This window comes from Lissotriton vulgaris, chromosome 7 (assembly GCF_964263255.1).
Source record: "Lissotriton vulgaris chromosome 7, aLisVul1.2, whole genome shotgun sequence".
In the NCBI taxonomy this organism is placed as follows: domain Eukaryota; kingdom Metazoa; phylum Chordata; class Amphibia; order Caudata; family Salamandridae; genus Lissotriton; species Lissotriton vulgaris.
The window spans coordinates 995,125,918-995,138,067 of NC_141695.1; the positions used below are offsets into that span (position 1 = coordinate 995,125,918).

At 42.3% G+C, this 12,150-nt stretch overlaps 1 protein-coding gene across 1 annotated transcript in view; it reads left to right on the top strand.

Moving 5' to 3' along the window:
• WWC1 (WW and C2 domain containing 1) overlaps positions 1 to 12,150 on the top strand; it is a 370,240-nt gene that overhangs the window by 318,169 nt on the left and 39,921 nt on the right. The window lies entirely within an intron of this gene.

The following is a 12,150-nucleotide window of genomic DNA, read 5'->3' on the forward strand; positions in this document are numbered from 1 at the left end:
TAAAAGTGGGAAGATGAATCACACTTTACAGTTCCCATGTGTGTGTCATAAATGCCATATTCTGTAGGGATTCTCTTTAAATATTCAGTACTTCTTGGTACATCACAGTACCTATGAGTAAAATGTCTCTGTAGCTCCAATTAATGATCTTGCCTATGAGAAAATTGTGAAACAATTAGAAACAATGGATGCAAATAGTTATGCCACAAGAACAATGTCCATTGAGTATATGATGCCTGGGAAAAATCACCGGTTTTCAATACTATACCAGAATATAATGCCCAACACCTCAACCATTTAGTAGACCATACAAATTCGGTGTCAGAAAATAAATATTGTTATAATTGAAGATATTATATGCCAGTTCAATGAAATCATATGCCAGGGAACTTTCCATGTGTATCCAAGATTTGTTTATCTACTGTAGGGTACAAACACTTAAGTTACACGATTCACAATCTTCGAATCTGCTAAGGGCTGGTACTGAATGTGACAGGAGATTATTGTCTTGCTGTTAATCAAAGGTTTGATCACCCCACATTTATTTTAGACTCCAACTTTCATATTTCATTTTTAGTTGAAACATGGACATACTTAATTGGTATTATACTGCTTGGAATTAAGTGCCTTCTTATAGGAGAAGTCATTGGTGTGTTTCAGCAAACAACTGAATGCATTGATGGTAAAGCTGGCTGCTCGGCGGATCCTTGCCCCACTAGAATAGCTCACTTAGATTCGGATTTTATTGCAAAGCAACTCACTGACATTTTCAACCTTGTCCTCAGAACACAAATATTTCCCCAAATTTTGAAAAAGGCTTCCATTCTGCCTCTGTTTTTAAAAAAAACACAGCCTGGTTTCTCTGGACCCCAGTAATTACCGCCTTATCTCCTGGTTGCCCTTGCCGGCAAAAATCCTGGTTCAATGTATAAATCAAGAGTTGACTACTTTTATCAAGAATAATAATGTCTTGGATTCTACCCTGTACGAGTTCAGGAGTGAGCACAGCACGGAGCTCACCTTGATTACAGCTATGGAGGAGGTTAGACGCGCGGTCGACAGCGGAGGAAATGCTGATCTGATCTTGTTGGACCTCTCAGTGGATTTCGATACGGTGGACCACGGCTTACTGATCAGTCTTCTCTAAATGATTAGCAAAGGCGGTGTAGCTCTTTCTCTTTTTAAATCTGTTTTATAGCAGAACATCCGTACTATATTGCTTCCCAAGCACCTATTGCTGTCAACCCTTTCAAATCTTTCTTCAGGTAAATAATGTTGCTAATGTAGTTCTTCTCGTCTATACTCTCGTCTGGAATGTAACTACAACATTGTTGAACTTTTAACATCTGGCAGACTATGCCCTCTTTTGCGAGAAGGACATCTAAAGCAAGTCAATTCTGTAAAATCATCGATCTAATGGCAACAGTTTATGTGTCTATAACTAGGAATCCTACAGCTGTACTAGTAGATAGTTTGTCTACTACAGTAGGAACATTTCTAATATTTTGTGAGTTCAGTATCACTCCTACAGATGGAATGAAAGCACCAATAATCTCTCCTACAATTTGTCTAGCACTGTATGGGCCTAACAGGATTTGTCCTTAACTAGTTCTCCTCCCATTTCCAAAACAGGTCTCAGAGTCCAGATTAATCATTATTGCAGACCACGTCAATCACATTAGGGGTCCCACAGTGCTCATCTCTTTCACCCACTCTCTTCAACCTATTCATGGAGCCTCTAACAGAAATTCTGAGCTCATCCAACATCTACTATCACATGTACACATACTCAACTATACCTAAAAGTCTCCGCCCCAGAAAACATAATTTCCCTCAATATATCACTAAAGAAAACTCAAAATTGGCTGCCAACCAATCACCTCAAACTAATCACTCAAAAAACTGAACTCCTAATCGCCCCACCAAATCAGTGTCTGGTCATAAAAGAATGGTTGAAAGAGCTAACAGCCCTGAACTGCACTCCAAAAATCTTTGAATCTGCAAAATCACTGGGCATAACTCTTGACAAGAATCTCAACATACAGAAGCACATCAGTGCTGCCACCAAATCAGCAAATCACCAAATGAATATTTTAAGAAAATTAAAACTTTTCCCCCACAACATCTAGCATGCATTACAAGCTCTAGGGGTTCCCAGGTTGGACTGTGGTTGTGCAACCCTATCTGGACTACCCAGGCCTAACCTGAGTCCTCTAAGGGCCTCGCTCCACTCTGTTGCTAGACTCATCACTGGCTCAAAAAGATGCAACCACATCACTCCTGATCTCTTGCCAGATCATCAATGTTCCCACAGGATACATTTTTGAAAAAACTATCCCCATGTAACATGTTCCATACCATCTCTTGGGTAACATGTAGAATGCACTTTTTCCCAAAAATGTAATAACTCCAGGAAAAACAGGATCTCCTCCATCTAAATATAACACCTAATTTTCTCGAACTTCAAATGTATGGTCACATTCACTAGTCCCTACGAAGTTTGTATCAGTTGTGGATTTTCTTATGTGAATGCATAATTTTCCCTCCGTGTTGCCAATCTAAAGCTAATGCTGCCATGTTTCCCATTATTCTGTGTTCACTTTTTTCTTTAACCTAGGGTGGAACCTTTGAATGATTTGCTTTATCCAAGATGTCTCTTTTTCTATTGAACCTATACATTTCGTTTTTACATCAGATAGTATGCAAGTTAAATTGTGTCTATGTATGTAAGCTGTGTCCCGTATCATGGTAGGTCTAAAGAAATGTCCCATTGTCTCAGAATTTTTAGCATCAGGCTGTCTATTCAAATGCTTCACCACGGGAACTTCTAAAAAAAACAAGTCATAATTTGAGTAATAATATTGAAAATGACCTTTCCCATTAAATAAGCTCATCAATAAACTTCAGGTACCTCCATACATCAAAGGGATATGATAAGTGAACCCTTCGGCAACCAATGCAGGCAATTGCATACATTTGTAGATATCCCTAGCATCCATAGTGTCAACGTATTCATTAAGAATAAAAATTCAGTGAGTAATCTCTTCTAGAAGCATCTACATGTAATTCTCTGGTGACAGGCCATTAGCTAGAAGATTTGCAGCACAGCACCTTCAGTTAGTTTCCACTTGCACGAACAGCAAAGCAAAGTTCAATTGTCTCTTCGGATCTTGTTAGGTTGTCTCTAGTAAATGCGCAGTCCAAACTCACTAGTAATCACTTCCAGAATAAATAACTGTTTAGTGAAAGTGCAATTAAAAAAAACACAGTTCAGCCACAAGGTTCAGTTCAAGGAGGCTCAGCTGGATGTGAATGGTTGTGGCAACCCATGCAAAATGCTCTTTCCCTATCATTGACTGATCGGTAAGCCCATTCAGGAGAAGAGTGCCTTTGACAGTGTACCCCTTGGATCTCTTTACTTTTGGTCCTTCTTCCTCATTGTCACTCTGCCCAACTCCCTGAGTATTTTCAAGGATAGTGGGTGGTATGTGTACTTCAGACAGACACAGCACCTCCCTCTTCCTCATCTCCTAGGCCACCTGTTTCAGGGTATAACTCATGTTACAACTGCACTATGCTCTTCACCAGCGTCTGAACCTGGCACAGTCAACATCACTGGATGAGACCCTTCTCTACCAACTTCAACTGTTGACTCTCTCAGACCCACCTCAGGCTGAACAAGTGTTGTCCCAGCAGCTTGCTGGTCCCTTACAACTTGACTTACCTGCTCCCTCTGCCTAACCATTGGCACATCAGGAACAGGTGCTATCATATCATCAAGAGGACATGGGACTCTGCGAGTGAGGGCAACATGTACCCCGTTAGGGAGAACTCCGCACTTAACAGCTATCTTTGTGACCAGAATCACCTCGTAGGGACCATGCCACCAAGGCTCCAAGCACGACTTGTGAACGTGCTTCCTCACCATTACCCAGTTGCCAGGACCGAGGTAATAGCACTGCTCCAGTTGAGTTGTAGTCTCCCCAACCTGGTGAGACACAGAATGTACCACGTCAGCCAGTCTTTTGCAGTGATCAAGAACCATGTAATCTGTAATATTTTTCAAGCACATTAGCTGGCCCAGCTGGCAGTCTCATGGTCCTCGCCATGATGATCTCATGGGGGGACAATGCTGTCCTCCTATCTGGAGTACTGCATAGACTCATCAGTGCAAGGGGCAAAGCATCACACCATTTCACAGATGTCGATGCACACACTTTGGCCAACCTGGATTTCATAGTGCTGTTTACTTGCTCCACAATTCCAGAAGCCTCTGGTCGATAAGAGCAGTGGTGTTTCTGTTCTACCTGTAGTGATGCACAAAATATCTTCAGGACCTCGTTGTTAAAATAATCCTCGGCCTGACTTCAAAGAAGTCGTGTAGCTGAAACACGGTATCAACTTTCCTACTGTGAGACTGTCATTTCTCCTTGTCGGGTAAGCTTCAACCCACTGTGAAAAGATGCAAACAATCCCTAGGACATACCTTAGACCATTGCATACTGGCGCTTCAATGAGTTCCAGTTGCATCCTGTTTAAGGGGCCTCCTGGTCTCCCTATATGACTCCGTGTTACTGCTGTTCTTCTGCCTACATTCTTCTGATGGCATACAACACACCTGTTACACAAACTTTAAGCCATCAATCTGAATCTAGGATGAAACCACGTTTGCCTTAAGAGGCATCTCTCCCTACACCTGCAGGTCCTTGATAATGTCACACTGTTGGAGGCAACAAGCTATATGGCAGTACAGTTTTTCCATCTCCTGAAACACAAATATCGTCCTCAACTATTTAGACACAACCTGCTCTGACTCAACCTTGCTGTTCTGCTTCGGACACTTCTTCCTGTAATCTCTTAACTTCCTCCCATGTATCACCTGTAGACAACCGATTCCAATATGTCGCATCTGAATTTTCATTGACGTATTCCATATTAAAGGTGCACAAATTCAGTAAGCAGTACCTAGCTGACTCATCAGCATATCGGTTACCCACAGTCACAGTCATTGCCTTGTCTATGAGCGGCACATTTCACTACTGCAATTTGGGCAGACGTTTGCAAAGCCTGAAGAAAGTTCTTCACGCTTTCCCCATTATGGATTGGTGACCCCAAAGAGGTCATAAATCTGTGTTGCACCACAACTGCCCAAAGTCATACACCATACCAAATCCATACTGACTATCAATGAAAATAGTCACTCTCAGCTGGTGTGAAACACAGCATGCCCAGTAAGAGCAATCATGTCTCCCAATTGTGCTGAAAACACTCAATGAAGCTTCAACCACATCTCAGACAGTACAGACTTCATAGGAAGCCCTCAAGTTTCCTTCATGATCTTGTAGGCAAGAACCATCAACAAACAGCACATAATCTGATTCAGGTAGTGGCACATTTTGCATATCAGGGTGTGGTTTGGTGCATAGCTCAGTAACATCAACACAATCATGTTCCATTTCTCCCCCAACAACCTCAATTCCAGGAAGGGGCCGTGATGTAGCAGGGTTCAGGACAGTACACCTTCTCAAGGGAAGATTTTCGGCACCATGATTGACTTGCTCATACTTGGTAAGTCCACTATTGGTGAGTTATTGTGTTTGAGTATGAGTGAAAAGCACTTCAGCCGAGTGGGGGACAACAACAGTCAAGGGGTGGCCCATAACAATGCTTTTGCACTGCTCAATGCTAACGCTAGTTGAAGCAACAGCTTTAAGACAACCAGGCAAGTCCCGAGCTAGTGGGTCAAGTGTAGCAGAAAAATATGCACTGATCATAATGCATTGCCATGCATCTGGGTTAGCACTGAAAGAACATAGTCCTCTCTCTCACTTCAAAACAAAGCAAATCATTTATTATAATAAGGCATTCCCAGTACCGGGCGTGGCAGAGACATTTTCTCAGCTCTGAGAAGGCACACATGCAACTGTCATCCCATGGTACTGGATCTGACACATCTTTGTGTGTCAGCCTCTGTAAAGGCATTGCCATCAGGTAACAGTTAGGAATCTGCTGTCAACAGTAGCCCACCATTCCCAAGTACATTTTCAGCTCTCTGTGTTGTTGGTGGATTCGTTTTCTAATTCGTTGTGATTCTCTCTGGAGACACCTTTCTTGCTCCTTTCTCAACGTAATGTCCTAGATACAGGATTTCTTCCTTACAGAGCTGCAATTTGATAGGGAATATTTTATGTTGAATTCTCAGCTAAGTGGTTCAATAGAACAATTGTGTCTTGTTGCAAGCCTCCTGTGTATTTGACACCACCAACTAGGACTGAGTGATAGGGCATCACTAAGGACTCTACATTCTTTTTGAGTATCTGATTAAAAATAAATGGACTCTCCTTATACCCATGTGGGACTCGGCACCATGCTAAAATATGCCTGTCGATGCGAAAAGGAACTGGCTAGCCTTGTGCAATGGTATGGAGAACAAGGCTTGGCATCAATCAATGACAGAGAATCACTTGGCCTCACATTGTCTCTGAACCAAATCACAGATGAATATCGGTAGCACAGGAGAGCAATGAACAACTATGGAATTCACCTTTCACAGGTCCTGAATGATGCGGTACTTGCATTGAGCTTCTGTAAACCCATGATCGTCGAATTACATTGACTCCCCATTATCTCTTGCAGAATGCCTTGCTCAATCACTGAGTCAATCACAGGAGTAATCCCAGCAACAGTGTCAGAGTTCAAACTATATTGTGGGATTCTTGGGGGCTCAGCATTTGGCTTCACTGTAATGATGGATCGGTTTGACAATTCTGATGTCTTTACCTGAAAAGTCCCAGATTGCAGGTAGCCGTGAGTCGCTCAATTCTGGGAGGAAATAACTTTTCTCAACTTAAAGAACATTCAAATTTCTGCTCATTGTCTGACAATTTTAAAGGCAAAGTCCTCTTTGTGTCTCGATGCCATTTGGGGTACAGTAAATGGAACAATTCAGCTTGCACAAGAGATCTCATCCAAGCAGATTTACAGTACGTGAATTACACACCACAAATCAGTGATTGTCCTTAAAGGATCCTATCTTGACAGCTATTGCTTCTGAAACTGGACTAGTTAGTTGTTTATTTGTGAATCCTACAACTTGGATTCTTTCTCTTGAGAGGGGTAGGTTGGGAACCTCCGCTTTTCTCACAGTAGTGCGGGTAGCACTTGTGTTAATTAGGAATGAAACAGGATTTCCATTTACCGCACCATCCACGTATGGACCACTCTGGTCTATCTCTAAGGCTGCGCAAAGTATGCAATCCTCCTCCCCAATCAGGCGCCTCCATTGCAACAGGTGTGAGCTGAATTTATCATCTGTCTGAATCAGGGAGTACTATTGAGATGTACCCTGATCCACAAAGGGATTGGTGTTTCCATTGGGAATTTGATTTGCATTGTATCTCTGGACATTGATATTTTGTTCTGCAATTGAGGCTTGTGTGACCTGCATCACTTTGGCTTGGGGCACATTGGGGTTCTGAATTTTCTGTACCTGCTGTGTCTGTACTATATTATTTCTCTGTGTTTGCACAAATCCACCATTCTGAACCTGATTCCCATGAACTATGTTACAAGTATTGGCCCAACACCTGTGCGTCCATTGCCCTAACCTGGTACAAACATGGCAGGGTCCTAGTTTTCTTCAAAGTCTGCACATCAACACCTGTTTTTTGGTCAGTTGGAACACCGCATCCTCTACCTTGAGGTTGCATCATTAGAGCTCCCTGCTGATACACTCCCTGAATGGGACTAATATTCCCAACAAACTGTGTGTTCTGAACTCTCTAAGAAGCTTTCATCGGCGCTATCATCAATTTCCTCTATTTCATCTCCAATTCAGCACTGTAAAACTATGTGTATCGCTGAATTTCTTCAATGGGCTTACTCTGCCAACAAATCAAATGCTGCTGGATCATGGATCTAACTTTGGGCTTCAACCCATACACAAACGTGGTAAAAAAATATCTCATATCCTTTGCCTCAATAATCTCTGTACCACTAAATTGTTTGAATGCCTGCAACAATTTCTCATAGTAAGTATGTATTGACTTTTTGGATTCTTGGGTCCTTCTGTCAATCTTGAACCAATCGATCTATTTAGGAGAGATTTTTGCTTTCAAAAATGTAATCACCTGGTTATACTTTTTCATTCCCAATGCTGATGGTGCATATGATTAAGGATGTCTCATCAGCTCTACCTCGGGCCAATCCACCGCAACTTAGCATTCAGACCACAAACCACTTGGGACTACAATCTATATATATATATATAAACAAAAGTATGTCTGTTTGTCCTTTATGCATTACTACACCATTCATACGATCGGCATGAAACTTTGGGGAGTTGTTGAGTACACTCCTGCAAAGGTTTCTGGCAAAAAAAAACAAAAAAAAATTGTTAAATATCGGCCCCCCATAATCTTTCCAACACTGAACGTTTACAGTTTCCGGTGCAACTCGCTTTTGCAATGACCATCACCAAAGCACAAGGACAATCGCTGCCAGTGTGTGGACTAGATTTGGAGAATCCGTGCTTCTCACATGGACAACTGTATGTGGCCAGCTCACGCGTCGGAAAACCTTCTGATTTATTCGTGTACGCACCAGACGGAAAAACAAAAAAATACTGTGCATCCACAAGCACTTGAATAAATAAACAGAATTAAAACAACACTTTAAAATATTTTTCATATTACAATGAATAAGTTTCAATAAAAATGACACAATGTAAATTAAATGTTATCATAACAAGTTTCCTTAAATTTCCTTTCTTCTGAGATTGCAGCAACGTGCGATGGGTAAGCTAGTTTCAAATAAAGTATCCAAATCTTTCCACAATACCTTTAACGTTCTCACAAATTGCTCAACCTGTCTGAACCATTCCAATGGGTTCGCTCTTAATCTCAGGAACTCATTTGTGAATGAAGTGATATCAGCACTACTCCATGGTGCATTAACATAATACCCTCCACCAGGCACCTCTCTAATGGAAAGCATTTGTACATCCTCCTCTTCTTCCTCTGTTACAGATGGAGGCAGTTGCACCCTAAATTTCTTCAGCTTTTTTTTTCATCATCTAACTTCCCATTTATCTAATTCACTCCACTTTCAAATGCTATGCAGTTAACTCCTTAATCAGTACTCTACTTTCTGGCAGATGCATGTTTACGAGATTTTGTTAGTAAAGCATAAAAGCATAACCTGTAATTTTTCTGGAAAATTTTGGACCTCTGTACATCAATTCCATATCTATGGGCTAGTTGCGTCAGTCTCTCATGAGCCTGTCCTGCACGTCTGGTAGTGTCTTTGTATAAGACCAGTAGTTCATCATCCTGGTATGCATTCAGTCGTGACATGTAGAGTCACAATTATCATTGCTTCTAATTCTACCTTTAATCTCGCCACATTCATTGATGTTTCTCTCTCAGGAACTTGTGCATTCGTTCAACTCTATTCAGGATGTCCACTACTTTCTCAGGTATCAGTACCTTTGAACCAGTCATCAAATTCTTGGGCAACAAGACCTGGTTGCTCTGCTAGAGTATGAAGAGTTTTTTTCTCTATAAGTACCACTAGTTGGACCAGGCAGTGAATTCAAAAGGGGCATGTCAGAAGTCGGCGTTCGCATAGTCATTGAAGGTCCTAGGGACACTGTAATTCATCATCGGTGGGGCATTTGTGATGGGCAAGAAAAAAGGTGACAATCTCTGACAATCTTCTGCTTAGATCAAATCCTTTCTGATTTAAAGTATAGTCTGCTCTTGCAGCACAAGGGGTATTCTCTTGAGTCAGAACTCTAGGAAAGTGTCTTATTGTCTGTCCACTGAATTGTTAGTAGCCATGGAACTTATTCCAGTAGAAACAGTCAAAGTATGGGCATTGTGTCCTGCTTCTCCAGGCTTATACAAAGGAACTACAGGACCAATTGTGACCGGAATGGTCAATGCATCTGGGGTATTCAGAGTTTGTAGAGTCAAAGGGGCTGTCATTCGTGACAGTTCCACAATAGGATCAGGATTTATATTTAGTGATGCCGGAGGCACATCAACCGTTTCAGTTATGGGCACATTGCTCCCTCCACCAGTCAGGGTGTCATTGTATGGAGGTGGGTGATTTAACAGTAATTCAGTTATAAAGTCATCATTTATGTTGCCATCACTGTCCTCAGCTGCATTCTCTGTGTCATCTGACTCTTTATTCTTTTTCTTCTCCTTTTGTTTACCTTTCCCCTCTTCTGTGATTAGTACAGGATATCATTTAGCTCCCTCCATAATGTCAATTTTCTAGGCTTTCTTTTCTGCATCCCATTTAGTGTGTATGGCTTTGTTGACACTACATTGATATCTATCGACCTACCTGTCTCAAATGAGCCACATGTTCCCAGACATTCAATACCTCGAATTGTCTAAGTCTAGGAGGAGGCTTAATTTCATAGTGTCCTCCTTAAATTCTCTATAATTCTCAAATGTAATGTTCCATAACGAAGAAATTGCAATGCACCATCTTTCTCAATAATTCTGTGTCTTTTTTTCAAGCCAAATACATGTGTGAAACCCTCTTCTACCACTATAGTACAGCCTGGCATTCCTTCAGGTGGTGTATGTATTCCCTTTCTAACAGGCACAGTCACATCTCCCCATATCGTGCTTCGTAACCCTGTAACCCCTTGGATGCTCATGACGAGCTCAGCTCATCATGAGGCACGGTGCTTGTGTGCTCATGACGAGCTGAGCTCGTCATGACCACACCCAGTTCTATTATGGCCCAGCACAGGAGAGGAATATCTCAAGCATCGATGAGGTTAAAGAATTACAATTTTCAGTCAATAATATGCAATATACACAAATGACTTTCCGTTGAAGCCAGGAAATGATTTTTCACCCACAATTCTCGGTTCGGCGATCACAATTAATCCCAGTGCGCATTTAACCAATACCATTGTAGCTCTACACCATCCGACCTATACCAGCGCATCACACTGTGATGTCACTCTCATTCTTTGCAGCATCTCACCCTAATTTACAATTTCTCTCGAACACGTTCTCGAAGTAATTCACACAAACCAATGCAAGCTATTGCAACAACTAACTTTGTCTGCTCCGCAAAAGAAATTAATGATTATTCATACGCATAAGAGACAGTTCATCATTATTCTATCATTCACTTCAAGTGAATCCTCGACCAGCGGGATCTCACTCTGATTGATAGTGATCCCCTGTGCACTAAGATCAACTATACCAACCACGTCTCAGTCACACAAAGATAAAGTCCTTATCTTGATAACGCTGCCGACTGTGTCTCATGGCAAGCATCACAGCACAGCAGACAACTACACTCAATGTCTTCTACACTGTAACTCAATGTTACATCTCCTATCTTTATATCCTAGGATCTTAGGCCACGATGGACCCAATAACCACTTCAACTTCTATAGAACAAACACCACATTCACACACCAACTTTAATTTGCGATGCATATCACGACAAAGCCTTTTAGGTCGAAGTCTCGCTGGCGGAGTTTAGTGTTATTAGGATATTTCACTAGCGGGTTTTAAGCCCCGCCCCTCTTTCCCATTGGATGGCGTCACCGTTCATGCTAAACGGTGGCCAGCCATTGGGAAAGAGCATCCTGTGACGTACTTCTTTCTCTTTTAGCCCCGTCCCTTTCAGACTGGCTTCCTTGACTTACTGCTGTGGTAAAAGGTTTCTTATCTTCTTTATGGTGCCAAACAGATGGTCCCATAAAGAAGATGATAAAGCTTTTACGCCAGCAGCAAGTCAGGCTAAGGTCGTCTCGGACGGCCGGCGAGACGGCCGGCTCTGAAAGAGAAAAGAGAGAACTAATGCTCACTCCTTTTGTGTATTGTTGTTTCAGCTGTTTCAGATATTTTTCCAAACACTCTTGGAACCCCCCAGCAATCTCACTCACCCCACCCTCGTGCTCTGCCCCCTGGCACTTAAACTGATCAGATCGGGCACTCCCGGACCCCATGTGACCCCCCCAGTCCTCTGACATCGGGCACACGTGCCCTATCTCCTCCTGGGCTCTGCCCACCGGCACTTAAGCTCCCCCATGCAGCACTTGCACACACCCCATCCCCCCCGGGGCTCTCCCGCCGGGCTCCGTGGCTCCTGCATCTCGGTATCCGCACA